The 13,734-nt window shown below is 43.7% G+C and overlaps 1 long non-coding RNA gene across 5 annotated transcripts in view; it reads left to right on the top strand.

The window, feature by feature from the left end:
* Positions 1-13,734, top strand: part of LOC108444958 — a 46,432-nt gene that overhangs the window by 6,591 nt on the left and 26,107 nt on the right. For 4 of the 5 annotated variants that reach the window (XR_001859681.1, XR_001859677.1, XR_001859679.1 and 1 more), the window contains exon 2: positions 4,728-4,875. The exons of the other annotated variant lie outside the window; for it this stretch is intronic. This is a non-coding gene — a long non-coding RNA (uncharacterized LOC108444958). The remainder of the gene's footprint in view (positions 1-4,727; positions 4,876-13,734) is intronic. 5 annotated transcript variants of the gene reach the window in all.

Below are 13,734 nucleotides of genomic sequence, written 5' to 3'. Positions count from 1 at the left end.
TGTGAAGGACTTCACACACTCACATGGCCTTTGGTAATAGATTCAGTTTAGCTCTCACTGATGATATTAAATAGTGCTGATCTAACCTTGTCTGGACCTGTGAGGGTTTTTTTCTCCCCACTCCACGCCCCACCCCCAAAGATGAATGTATTGTTACACTGGGTATGGATATTTACGCTTCAGCAGTGCCTTGTGAAATCTTCCACAGTGAAGTTTATTCAGGAGAAGATCATCTGAACCTAATTCAGTTTCTTGTTTTCAATTTGTTCAGGAGCTATTATTCTAAACTCTTCAATGTGGAAATAGTCATTGGGTCTTGCAGTGTTCTAACCTTGTCCTCTTCTTGCCTCTTTTAGTAACCTCATTTAATGAACTATGATTCTTGCTGGGGTATGTAATCACACCAGTGCTTATCCATGCCAATTCCCTCAAGGTTCATGACAGAAACAATCTTCTTGTAGAGCCTCTACCCGCAGCCCAGCTTCCTCTCTCAGCTCTGTGGGCAGCTGGCATCCACTCTGCTCAAAAGCAGGAGGGACAGGAGCACAGCCATGCTCCACTTCCTTCCCCCTATTTTTGGGACTCGATGATTCTTGTGGGTCCTTTCCAACTCTGCACATTCTGGGTGAGGCAGCCTTTAAATTTCAAACACCCTGCATATATTCCTATTTTGATTTGTATGGCTCCTTCCTATGTTGGTCAGCCAGAACAAGCAGAACCCTAAGATGTACCATCTCCCAGCAGAGTTCTCCAGAGTAATCCAGAGTGTTACAAAGCTGTTCCTGCACAATACTGCAGGGCTTGCTATCAATCCCAACTTTAACCAGGCCTCCCCAAGTGTTACTTTTCTTTGAAGGCTGCTAAGCAGTAAAAAAGGACATCGAATTAATCATGTTGGTACAGGACTACCTAGACATGTGGAAAGTCTTCAGGTACTGTCTTGGTTGGTTTTGATCAGCACACAGTTCCATGCTGACCTCCTGAGCCACTTGTGCTCCTGCCCTCGGCCACACCCCTCATTTGGGGCTCAGTTGTACCTCAATGTCTGAACAGGACTGATCTTGTGAGTTGGTACCAGGGTTTGTAATGCCTTCCAAAATAACTTACCCAATGTAGCCTGGTGGTTTTCAAGAACATTTTTTACTACAATCTGAAATGCAGCTCCAGTGCAGAGTTTGCTTCTAGTTTTATTCTGATATCTTTTTTTCTAGGGTAAGCCTCAGATAGCTTGTGGTTGATTGAGCATAAATGCCTTGGCCATATCAACACAGAGAAGTGCTGCTCCAATTTATTTACACTTTGATAGCGAGTTTGGAATTGTTTTTAGCTCTCCATGGGGCCCTAATTGTAAGAATAGATGAAAATGCAAATGTTCCCATTCAAAACAGCAGTAAATATGTTTTTGACTTGTTAACTCGAATGGAACTTAATTATGGCAGACATGTATTTACTGCTGTCCTGGACTGAGGTCAGTGAGACCTGGCACTGTTAAGTTTAGTTTTTGATTGGGTTGCTACAAAATGATTTATATAAGTGAAAGAAAAACTTGTTTTTGTCTGGAGTCCTAGGCCTGCTGATGCTCTGTGATTAGTATCTTGGGAGCGTAGTTTTCAGTACATTCTACAGGATTTGATTATAAATCTCTGTCCTTGTACACTTCTTCAAACTACCCCGATAGGTATAAACTTCTGCTTATGCACACTCTCTGTTTGAGAGAGTTCATGACTGCTCTTAATTGATTGAATTTAAGTGAACGCTGGAGATGTGCCCCACATGCACCCAAGCTTTTTCAAAGTACAGGAATACTCCTGAACACATCTGGGACTTCACAGGCAAGAACCTGTGAAGTTCAGGTTCAGACCAAAATGCTTGGAAAGAGCAGACACTGGTTGAGAGCCCTGTAATAAATACTGGGGACAAGCAGATTCCCAGTCAGAGCCTTGTGGGTTTCACTGGTAAAGGCTGTAGTTGTTCATCAGGCTGCTCCAATATGTAGGAATCCCACCTTGATTTGTGAAACAGAACATTTGCTTTCAGGAAAGGAAGCCTGTGAGGGGAAAGCAGAGTCTGGCTGTGCCCTTGATGAGGGAGCTGATCTTGTTACGCTGTGGTTTGTCCAGAGGAGCTCAAGCCTTGTTCTCCGAGGGTGGCATTTTCCTTATTTATTTGTTCCTTGTTTAGCCCTGCATTTTTACGTGCTGGCTGCAGGTCAGCCCCTGCTCAGCCAGCAGCTGCATTGGCCAATTCAGAGCCACTAAGCTCAACTAAAATGTTAGCTTGTCTCTTCGTCCCTAGGTTTCCCAGGATTTTCAGCAGTAAATCTGGAAAACGCATCTAATCCCGCTGAAGCATTCCCCAGCCTTTCTGACATGAAGGATTGTGTGGTGGCCGTTGTGATTTGTGTGCAGCAGTGGAGTCTCTGGGACACAGACCAGTGATTAGGAGCTGTGTGATTTGGGGGGAAAAGGGAGAGGCTGTTTGCTATTTCTGGGTTAAGGAAGGAAGGCAGTTAAACTTTATATTAATGAACTGACTAGAGGAAACAGACCCAAATCCAAAAATCCTGCCAAATATTAACTTTTTTGTTGATGGTAGAATTTGTTCAGTTTATACACCTGCTATAGAAGTACTTTTTATCAGAAGCTGGCTCATTTCCAGAAATGAATGTAAGCCTCTGGCCAATAGTAGACAGAATAATAAAGAAACAAAAACAAAATCACAAGCAAGTCTGCCTGTAATGATTTATTCGCATTTTCACCCACATGGAAAGCAAATGTTTTGATTAATTTGCTGCAAGTTTACTTCTCTTGTTTTCCTTAACATTTTTCTTTATTATTGGATTTACATCTTAATACAAATAGTCTGCTATATATTTAGATATATTGTTTAGTTTATAACAGTATAATTGGAAAGGAAGATGAAATTGAAGATAGCTACTGAGATGCAGTAAATTAAAGTTTATCAGATTTGTTTTCAGATCCCTTCTGCCTCTTAACTATGAAACATGGAAAATCAAGATTTCATCTTAATTTTGGTTTCTTTGTCATAGAGATGGAGGTGCTTACAGAAAGGTTGATGATAGCTGAGTAAACTTAAAAAAAAGAGAAAGGGAGAAATACTGGTGATTCCTTAAGATGGAAGGAAAGGAGATCTCTCCTGGTGTTGTACAATACCTTTCTGTCCATTGATATGGTACAGGATGGAAGAATTTGGCTCCAGAATGGTCTTGCCAAATAAACCCAAAGGGCATTTGTAGTGTTTGCTGTGACTCCTTGTGACATTGGACTCCCTTGCAGAGCTGGCGCAGAAAACTGGGAAGGTTCTGTGCAGAAGAAAATGGATAGATATTCCTTGCTAGGCTTTTTTAGTTCTTGTGTTCTGTACTGTTGGATCCACTTTGGGACAGAGGAAGATCTTGAAGTGGTATTACCTGTGATCTTATGAGCTGTTTCCACAAAATCTGTACAGCTGTGTGTTTCCTATACCGGACTGAGCGCGTTGACCATCGGGGGCTTGCCTTTGGGAAGAGGCACAAGGCATCCAGGCTTACCTCTGCTGTCCAGGACAGGCTGAGCAATCCCCACCACCTGCTGCCATCCACCGGAAGTAGCTCTAATTTATTTAAATGAATGGCGCATCTGACTCCCCTGTTTGCTGTTGGAAAAGCTGGATCCTATTTTCCATGGCTTCACCCCTCCTTCCACCCCCACTCTCTCCTCCTTCCCCCAGAGGAGGACAGCGCTGCCATACGGCATAGCAATCACTGCAAGTGGCCAGTTCAGGACAACTGGAAAGGAATTTGAGCCATTACTGGAATTCTAATCTCAGACTCTTCTAGAAAAGAGCTTAACAGCTTTTTGCTTGTCCTCTTGGGTCTGATGTTTGACAGGAAATGAGTTTGAAGGGTTCAGGAGCAGGTCACAGAACTCGCCTTGCTGCCAGCTGCTCTGCCGACCTTAACAGTGTGTTTGCAGAAATCTGATACACTTGCTTATTATTAAAGCCTTTTCTCTGAGAAAAGTTACTTCCAAAGCCAGGTCCTACCAGACGTATTTCTAGAATATTGCATCCTCACCTCTCTGAATTCTTCTCCACTGACACTTGCTATGACCTAAGACTCCAGCCATGTGAAAAATGCTGTTTTGTAATTCGAGGCAGAGTGAACAATTGTGTTTGCAGGCATGTTTATGTTTGTCTTTTGCAGCACTTACTTTGTTTGTCCTTTATGTGCCCATGTGTGGGATCTCAAAGAAACTCAGCTAGTTTCCCGATCTTGCATAATTAATAAAATACCTCATATACTTCGTAACATACCTCAAATCTGGTCTCAAGAAAACAATTGTAATGGGTGGGCTGACTGCTTCCTGTGTAGCAGCTGAGAAGCATATTCCCTAGCAAATTTAAAAACAAAGCAGCCTCCATGCTTTCTTGGAATCCTATTGGCAAGTCAGTGTTGTTCAGACTAGTACGAAGTTCAAACAGGCCATGGAGACTGATGGCATGTCCCTCTTTCTTCACTATGTTTCTGATTTAGCAATCACTTTCCAGATTAAAAATATCAGAGCAGACAGACCAGATCAGGACAGCGGGGAAGTTCAATAATGGGGCTGTGCTGGCAGGAATATTGCAAATAAAAAGCTATACCAGAAGTACTCTTGATCACCTGCTTTGAGAGTGCTGCATCTTCCCAAGAGAACAGTTCTGCAACTTTGTGTGTTTTCTTGTAGGAGGACATGCCTGGGGAATAATCTTTGCACAGAGTCTCTACTTCCAGCCCAGCAGGCTTGTTTTTCCCCTCCTCTTCCTCCTGCCCAAGAAGGTTACACATTCCTGCAAAAATACTTAAGGATATGCAACTAAAACAACCCAAAATAGGTAAGACTAACTGCCTATATCACTGCATTTTTTAGCCTCTTTTTATTTCTCTCTTATGTCTTCACTTTTGTAGGAATTTGGCTCCTCTGCAGCTTCTGCTGCTTTAATCTATTGGTCAGTTTGCACTTCAGTTCAGCCCTCTCAAATGTCTGCTGTCTCTCCAGAATCAGTGTGTCCTGGAAAATGAAATGTGTGCAAGTACACTGACAAAAACCAGACACATGGAATACACAAATGTACCATTATTTTGACTCCTTAGTTCAACTGGTGAAAAGTCTTCCAGAAATCTTGAACAATAACTGAAAATGGTCTTGGAAGATCAGAAGACCTATCATTCATGTATAACAACTACTTCTGCCCTAGTCATTTGTGGTTTCTGCCCCAGTTTGAAAATTATTTTGCAGGCCAGCCCACCATTAATGCAGAGCTAATAGTAAACCTCTGATTCAATGGTGTGATTGCCAGACTTGGTAGCCCTGAGCAAAAAGAAGATATACTGCTCCAGCACTACATATGTACAGCACTCTCCAGAATGGAAAAGCCAGGAATTAATAACAAGTAGGATTCTGACTCGAAATGTTTCTGGTTTCCTTGTCTTCCTTGGGGGCTCTTAAGAGTCCTGCTGCCTATCCTTACCTGCACTATTTAAGAGGAGCTACTTCTGTCTTAACAGGAGCTCTCACTTAAATAAAAAGAAAGGGTGGAAACACAGCAAAATTTTATATTATTTTCTAGTGCAGTGATTGCTGTGAGTATGGGTAAGTAGAATGGGTCATGAATGCACAAATAATGCTAGTTGAAGGAGTTGAAACTTATGGTTCAGGACCTCCATCTCATAGGATACAGTCAGGGTTTTCTGGATAAGAGCTGAAAAGGGGCAGGGGGGAAGAAACCCACCGTGCTAAAGCAGCATCCACCACGCTAAAGCACCCATCAAAACTCCAACACTCTGGTCCTTTTCCAAGTTCATCCTTCCCTAAAAACACAGCCAGTTCCCTTGCTGGCAGTGGAGGAGATACAAGTGCACAGCTTTCCATAAGAGTACTTGGACTCAGAAACAGGGCAGAATCACCTTAGCAGGAACACTCTGTGCCCCTCCCTCCCTGCTCCCGGATGGGACAGCAGGCCATGGCTGCATCCCCCCTCAGGTTAAACCTCCACACTGCCAGCAGTATAAAGTGGCAGCTCAAACTCCCATGGGATCCAAGCACTCACTTCCATGCCACAACTGAGCTTTCAGAGTAGAGGACATGTGGGCACAAAGAATCCAAAGAATCACTTGGGGTTTAGATATTTATGAGCTTCTGTCCTTTTCTGTGGTGTAACAATAGTTTGGGATGCTGTCAGTGCATCAGGAGAGGTGTGTTTAGGACATGCAAGATGAGAAGGTTTTGGGCAGTGTGGGTAGGGATTAGTCACCCTGATAGTGGAGTAAGTGTACACATGACATGCCTCAAGAAACCAGCTCTGTTAGTTGTTTTTCTGGAGGAGATGAAACCTGAGACCAACCTTAGCAGCAGGAGTCAGTGCTAACTTTAGAGTCAGAACAGAACATGAATTTTTCTGGGTTTTTTTCTTTTTTAATTGCTGAAAGATACCTTGTTGAGATAGGCATAATTAAATTATTTCCTTCCATAAGCATCACTGTTTCTAAGACCTGTTTTGAGTACAGACATAGGAGGCAGTTTGTGCTCCACATACGTTATGAACGTTTTAGGTTATGAAGAAATGAACATGTCTGTTAGTTCAGCAATGATGGAGATGTACAATATCTCTGTCATAGGACTGGCTATATCTGGAAGACCATCTGTTCCAAAGAGGATAAATGTTTATTTTCCAAAATAACAAAATCTTCAAAATTATCTTAATTAATTTTGATAACAACAAGAATTTAATTCAGTCCTGGAAAGGTTAAAGCCAGGAATGTTTGTCGAGGACCTTCAGAACACAGGCAGCTACTGACCCAGTGAAGTCACCTGCATGAACTGCTGAACATTTCTTCACTGTGCACAGTGTATCTCTGGGGGATTCTTTTGCTTATGTTTTTGTGAGTTTGTTTTCTTAAAGAAGAACATTCCCTTTTACCATAATGGAAGCTGAGAAACCAGTATTTTTCTTGACTCGGCCTTTGTTTCAGAAGGTTTGTATCAGGAAAAAAACCCAACAAAACAAACCAAAAACATTACCCAAAAGATAATGTTTGCAAGAACCATTAGTTTTCCCCTTCTGGACAGAGGGCTGAAAAAAAACTTGCTTGTAAAGGCAGAATTTCAGGGGAAACTCCAACTTAAAGAGTCATCATTGACTCACAAGCCAAACAACTGTAAATGTTGAATTAAGAGCAGTTTAAGTCAAATCTGCACATGGATTCTCCTATTTTTGTCATGTGCTATCAGCTTTTCACATTTGCAGGTTTTCCTCACTGTTTTAAAGGAAATAACACAAAATTTCAAGGAAAGAATGAGCCTGACTGCACACAGTGAAAGTTCAAATGTGCAGGTTCACTGGGCTGGAGAGAAGGAGCAGAAAGCAGCACTATTTTCTTTTATCACCTCTGATCATCCTGGGCATGTCAGCAGTAAATGGGCGGAAAAATGTTGAAAACAAATGTTGTTTTCCTAAATTGATGCTTTTCACAGCAATTCACCTTTGAGTGCTGTGGCTAGATGCATTGAGTTTCAACTGCCTCATGGGGTCTGTGATTACCTTAAGAGAAAGTGCTAATTAAATATATTTTTCTGAAACAAACTTGATCCTTCCTGCACAGCCGCTTTAGGAATCATCTCATGCGGCCTGATCGAAAAAGTCCAGTGGACCTGGAGTGGGATTCATTTAATTGACTTCAATAAGCTCTGGATCAGACTCATGGGGAATGAAGAATGATTTTCCCCTAATCTCTTAAATTCTTCTCCTCTCCCGTTCCAAAGCAATTACAAAACTGGTGAAATGGAAGGAATGGTTTCTCTCGGTCTCGTGTTCTTCATCAATCTCCAGGTTTATTTTAGGCTATAAATTGCCCTAATCATGGATGCTTTCTTGTTTTTGTCTTACAGTGTTTAGCTGCAGAAGGCCATGTTTACTGTCTTTCTGCAGCTGCTGTTGTGCTGAGATTGTTTATCTGCATAGTGCCTGTCTGCTGTGGCTTTTTAGGTATTTCACAATCTGAGAAGCTCCAAACTCTTCAGTAGTTGATAAGAGAACTGAAGCATAATGTTCTCAGAAACAAAATCTATCAGACTGAAAATGCTGGGTTTTTTTTTTCTCCTTTTGCAAAAGCATCACTGAGGGCCAGCATAATAAAAGCCATTTTTTGTGTCTGTGCTCTCTTGTGGTGCTGCATATACCACTTCATTGCTGCCAGAGCACAGCTGTCTGTAGCCAACATTCTGCTGAAGTGTTTGCATGAGGCTGGTAACAAGATACCCACAATGGTTTTATAGAGTTGACTTGTACATCCACAAACATTGTGCAGGGAATGCTGCCATTCTGCAGCCAGAGAAGATCTCTTAGCTGCAGATCACCACAACCATCCAGTGTTGCAGTGTGACTAAAGAAGTATTGGGCTCTTGAGCCAGGCTTCCCCAGATGCGTTGCCACTGCTGTGTATAAAATCCCGGGACTTTACATACTGTGTGTTGTGGCATCCAACTGGAAGAAGATGGAATTTTGAGGCTTGGAGTGAAATTGAAATTCTCATGATTCTTCTTATCCTCACATCCATCTTGTTTTTTGCAACCCAGCCAGCACCAGTTTAAAAACATTGGCAAGCATCGAGATGTTCGTGGTGATTAATATAAACAGGCTGTTGCAAGCACGTCTGAAGACATGCAAAGTTGTCAGGACCAGGACAATAAGGGCAGCCAAGGAGGAGTCTGGCACCAGGCATGTGGGATGTCACCCCTGCCCCTACCAGACAGCCTTGCTCTGTGGAGCGTGGTCTGCCTGGACTCTACCTGGTGACTGGCAGCAGGTTAGTTTTGTAGATCTGGGACTGCAAACGGGTAAAATCCCTGGTGACCAAAGCCCTCTACAGGGCTGAACAATCCACAACTGGTACTTGCAAGTCTGTGCATTTGGGAGCCCCCAGGTTGTTTGATTTGCATGGTTCTGTTGCTTATGCTTGGAGCCTCTGGAATAATTCCATAAAGAAGGGCCCACAAAGCCTGCCCAGCTGAAGGTTCACCTGTATTAAGGCATGAGGGTCTTGAAAAGCCCCTTGTATCAGGATTCCCACAACCACGCTTGCGACTCTTGGCCTTGCAGCCTCTGGCGCTGCAGAGGAGACACACAATTGTGTCCCTGTTGTCTCCATGTCAGGCACATCACCACCGAGCTCCAGTGTGACTGCAGGAGCTCTTCTGCACAACTTGTCATGAAAGGAAGGGCTGCAGCCTCATGGGACAGGCGGGGGGAAGAGGCTGATAACCTTGAAGGCAGACTTGCCCTTATTCCAACCACTAAACAAATGCTGCCAAGGCTGGGCTGTAGTCATCCATGCTCCTGCTTTGAGGATTAGGACTGCTTATGGAAAAATGTATGTTGTGCTTTGTTTGGAACTCATCCCGCATGTTAAGGTTGTGATGTATAGCCCCCATCCTCCCCTGAAGTGTGTGGCTGGAGTGGTGGACATGCAGAAATGCTTTATATGGGGGAGAGTTCAGGCTTTGTACCAAAAGAGGAGATTTCTAACAATAAACACATTTTGTGTGGGAGTGTGGTGAGTTGTTTGTTTGCTTGATTGTTCACAGGTTTTTAAAACAATTTTTGGTGAAAGAGCTTAAGTATGTGTCCTCAGTGCACACTGGTCATTGAATGCTTGAGATAAGCTGTCCTACTGGTAGGATTCAGGAAAAGGGGCTCTCCCAGTGCTCAGAATAGTTTTTGCCATCACTTCATGCAGAAATGAATGCTGATGGGTGTGGTGTGCCCCAGAAAACGTGGTTGCAGAAGCAGGGCCTTGCAGAGGATGACAGCAGTCTGGCATCTGTGGTGACTCTTAGAGCCTGAGTCCCTGTCTGGGTCAAGCAGTCTGACTCTTCAACCTCTGCAGCAGCTGCATCTGCAAGGCCACTTCTCTGTCCCCTGTTTTTGCTTCAGGAACCCTTTCCTCCACTGCTCTATCTCTTTATTTGCCTCCTGGGATGCCCTTGCAAGCATTTTGAGCATTTTGAACATGTCGTCATCTCTGGAGCTCTTCTTTTTCCTACGTAGATTGGACAAGTATTTGCTTAACGACAATAGCAGCCCTGTCCTTAGTTGCCATGAGTTGTCAGCTGTTGGGGGGAAGGAGAAAATAAGTTATTGTAAGAATGATTCTTTCATGCCAACTGGAACAAAGAACTTGGGTTGCTCCCCCTTCCCCCTTTGTTTTAGCGTTCTGGTTCTTCCCAGTCTTGGAGACAGCAAGGCATTTTCAAAATGCTTTTGCCTTTAAAGAAAGAGGGGCATTGGTCTACCTTGAGGAGAGGAGTTTAGTAAAATTCAGTGCAAATCAGACTAATGTCTGCATCTGTTCTTACAGAGCTTGTTGTGCCTGCAGAGTGGTGCTTGTTTGCACATTGGTACCGGCTGTCCTCACTTAAGCAGGTATCTCTTTTCCAAAAGGCATCGGACAAACAGAGCTTTTGCACCGGAGTGAAACGACACCACTGGCTCAGAATGGTACTGCCTGCCATGAGTCACTTCGAGAGAACTGCACTGCTGTGCAATTCTCTTCCCTAAACTAGATTTCCTTAAGGTTACTCCTATTGTTTGGTTCTCTTACCTTTCCCAACAACTACAGTCAGCACGAATTGCACAACAGTTAATTGACCCAGCAGCCCAGAAAGAGGTATGCGAAACCCTACTCGTGCCTTGAATCATTTGTATTTTTGCAAACTCTGGCTGGTTTTCTTCTGATCCTCAGCTGCTGCTTTGCCACTGCAGTTAGAGCTTGTTTCTTTGCTTGGTTACTGCAGTGCTGCAACCTTCGTTTAGGTGGCCATGGAGGGTGGGCGACAGAGGAAGTGTTAAAAGGAGGGTGGTGTAAGCAGCTGGATCGCACTGGATGTGAGCAAGTGAAGGGGTCATTCTCATCGTAAGGAGGAATCCAGAGAACCTGTACTTTTTCCAGCCTGGCCTCTAGTTGGAGCAAGTTAGAGATACCACCTTTAGTTAAAACAGAGGGTGGGGATGGCGTAGATGAATACCCTTGTAGGCTACCTGCCACCAGGATGCCTTAATGATACAGCTGGTAAGGCAAGAGGAGCTCTGACACAGTAGAAACATTCTCACCTTCAGCTCTGTGTGCATCCTGTTCCACTGATCAGCCCCTCTACCCCGGCTGAACGTATTGAGCCTGAGGGTTTCACTGTTACATTGGTCCTGTTTGGCTCCCTAATCACCTGCAGCAGGGACAGATTTCTTCTGTGGCACCCGCAAAGGGCTGTGATGTGATGGGTTTTACTGGAGGTATATCCCAGTTCAGGGAGCAGGAAGGTTTGGGTTTCTGTGAGCACATGGGTCACCTGGGGCTCTGTTTTGTCCTGCTGGCACTGTCCTCAGGGCATCTGCTTTTGTGCATTTTTTGCTCACAGTGGCTGGTGCCTGGCAAAAACCACTCAGGTTTTTGGGGTGGGAACCCGCCTCCAGCTTCACTGCAAGAAAACTGAACTCCCATCTCCTTCTGCACAACTGCTAGAAAGCTCATCAGTAGCAGCAACAAAATTTGAATTCACAAACAGCTTTTGGGTGTTTGATGTATTTGTTATGTATCTTTGGTGTTTGTTTTTATCTAAAGAGAAAGTGCATGGTAAGTTACAACTACAGGTTAAGTCCTAATACATGATACAATGTAGGTCATGTGATAGAATGTTGATCAAATCCAGGCATGGGGCTATGCTGAGGATGTGTCAGAGGCTCATCATAGTTTAGATTATATCCACTATAGGTTTAGGTCTGATTCCTAAAACTGTAGCTCGTACATGTCATTCTTTCCCTCCCAGAAGCCTCATTAAATGTATATTTTAGTAAATTGTTTTATGTTTCTGATACAGTTGACTGACCCCTAGTGCTTAATGGAATTTAACAGGAGTGCTGGAGCTGCAGTGGGTGATGGATATCATCAAAGTGTAGGACAGCTTGTGAACTGCATCAAATGTGAACTCAAAATGTGTGCACATATGAGGCACAAATGGACTCCAGCAATAAAAATAGCTCCCTAGTGCCATATGAGTTAGTATGTCACAAGAGCATTAATCAATAGGTTTACTCCAGGAATTATTCTGAGGCTGAAGGGCAATCCAATCATCAGCAGAAGGATATTGGTGCTGCCAGAAACAAAGCTGCAAACGGCATAGGAATTTGAGAAAATGCAGTCAGTGCTGTATTTGTAATGGATTTACATATCTGTGTAACTGCAGAGTGAATTAATTTTATTCCCACTGCTTAAACTACAAGGAAATCTGGGAAGATAATATTTTCCACTGATGGTGATAATAAATGTGATCTGTATTAAGCAGTTAAAAATATTTGAGCCAAAATTCTGTAAAAATTGACAAGTAATGTATGGGCAGTTTTTCCTGAAAACTGGCAAGAAAGTGAGCTCAAGGAGTGTTGATGGAAATCTGCATGTTTATCTATGCTTCTAATGCTGTTGGAAAAAGCCAAGAGGCTTTATACTGGCTTATGCAAAAATATGTAAAATGATGAAACCCTACAGGAAACTGAAATTATTTCCCCACCACCTTTATGTTGCTCAATGCAGCTGCTGTGCCACCCACCTCATTACTGGGGCCAAGGGGCACTGCTGCTTTGTCACCCTCGGGTTCCTCTGTGCCAGGGCAGAGCCAGGGGGGCTCTGGTTGCCTCTGCTCTGCACTGCCAGCTCCTGGCACCTGGGAATACCTCCTCAAGGGCTCTCTGGATGCTTTTGAGTCGGGACACAGAGATATTTCTTCCAGACTCCTGTGGGAAATTTTGGTATGTCCAAAACAAGGTATTTTTCTCTTGTTGTTTGAGAGGGGAAGCTTTCAAAACCTTGTGTGTATTTATGTAGATATATAAACAAAAGTATCTCTTAATATATATATATTTAGAGCTATACACATCTGTAAAATAAAGATATCTCTGACCATACATATTTAAAGATGAGACTGAGGCCAAATCTACCTTTTAAGCCCCAGATTGCCCTTGTCCCTTTGCAGTCAGCAGACGGGCAGCAGAGCCAGCTGCACAGATAAGAGCCAGTCCCCCTTCGGCAGGGTGATTAAACCCTCCTGATCTGAACTCCCACCTACTCCAAGCACTTCTGCTCCAGATCTGAGCCTGGTGGCACAGGCCAGTTTGTAGCACCAGTGCAGATAGCTGAACCATTCCAGCAATCACAGCTGAGCCCTGGAAAATGGAAGGGGTGAGTCACATGAAGGAGATGAAAGCCAACACTAAGTGCTGTGATTACTCTATCAAAACGAGTGCTATAAACACGCAGTTAAAAAAAAATACCCCTAGCTAAACAATGCCATCAGGTGACATTAACTGGTGACACTTTCTAATCTGGGATTCTGAACTAGCTGCTTTGTGTAAGCTTTGCTTTGCTTCGCTTTGCAGCAAATGGGAGCAGAGGAATAGCTGCACTCGCCACGCTGGGCCCACTGAGGTTCAGAGCCCAAAAGAGGGTGGTTTTGGGACCTTGATGGGCTCGTTGCTGTGCTGCTTGGGACGGTAGCTTGAAACTTTTTAGTGCATTTCTGCACACACACTGCATGCCCATGGCTTGACCCATGCTGTGGCTATAACAGGCAAAGCTACACTTGGGCAAATTCAGGGGCCTGCCACGGTTTGGGTCAGCACCCGTGGCTCCCCCCATCTCGGCGCCCACAC

The sequence above is a fragment of the Corvus brachyrhynchos genome, unplaced genomic scaffold, assembly GCF_000691975.1.
Source record: "Corvus brachyrhynchos isolate BGI_N302 unplaced genomic scaffold, ASM69197v1 scaffold542, whole genome shotgun sequence".
Lineage (NCBI taxonomy): Eukaryota > Metazoa > Chordata > Aves > Passeriformes > Corvidae > Corvus > Corvus brachyrhynchos.
This window is presented reverse-complemented; position numbering and strand designations above follow the sequence as displayed.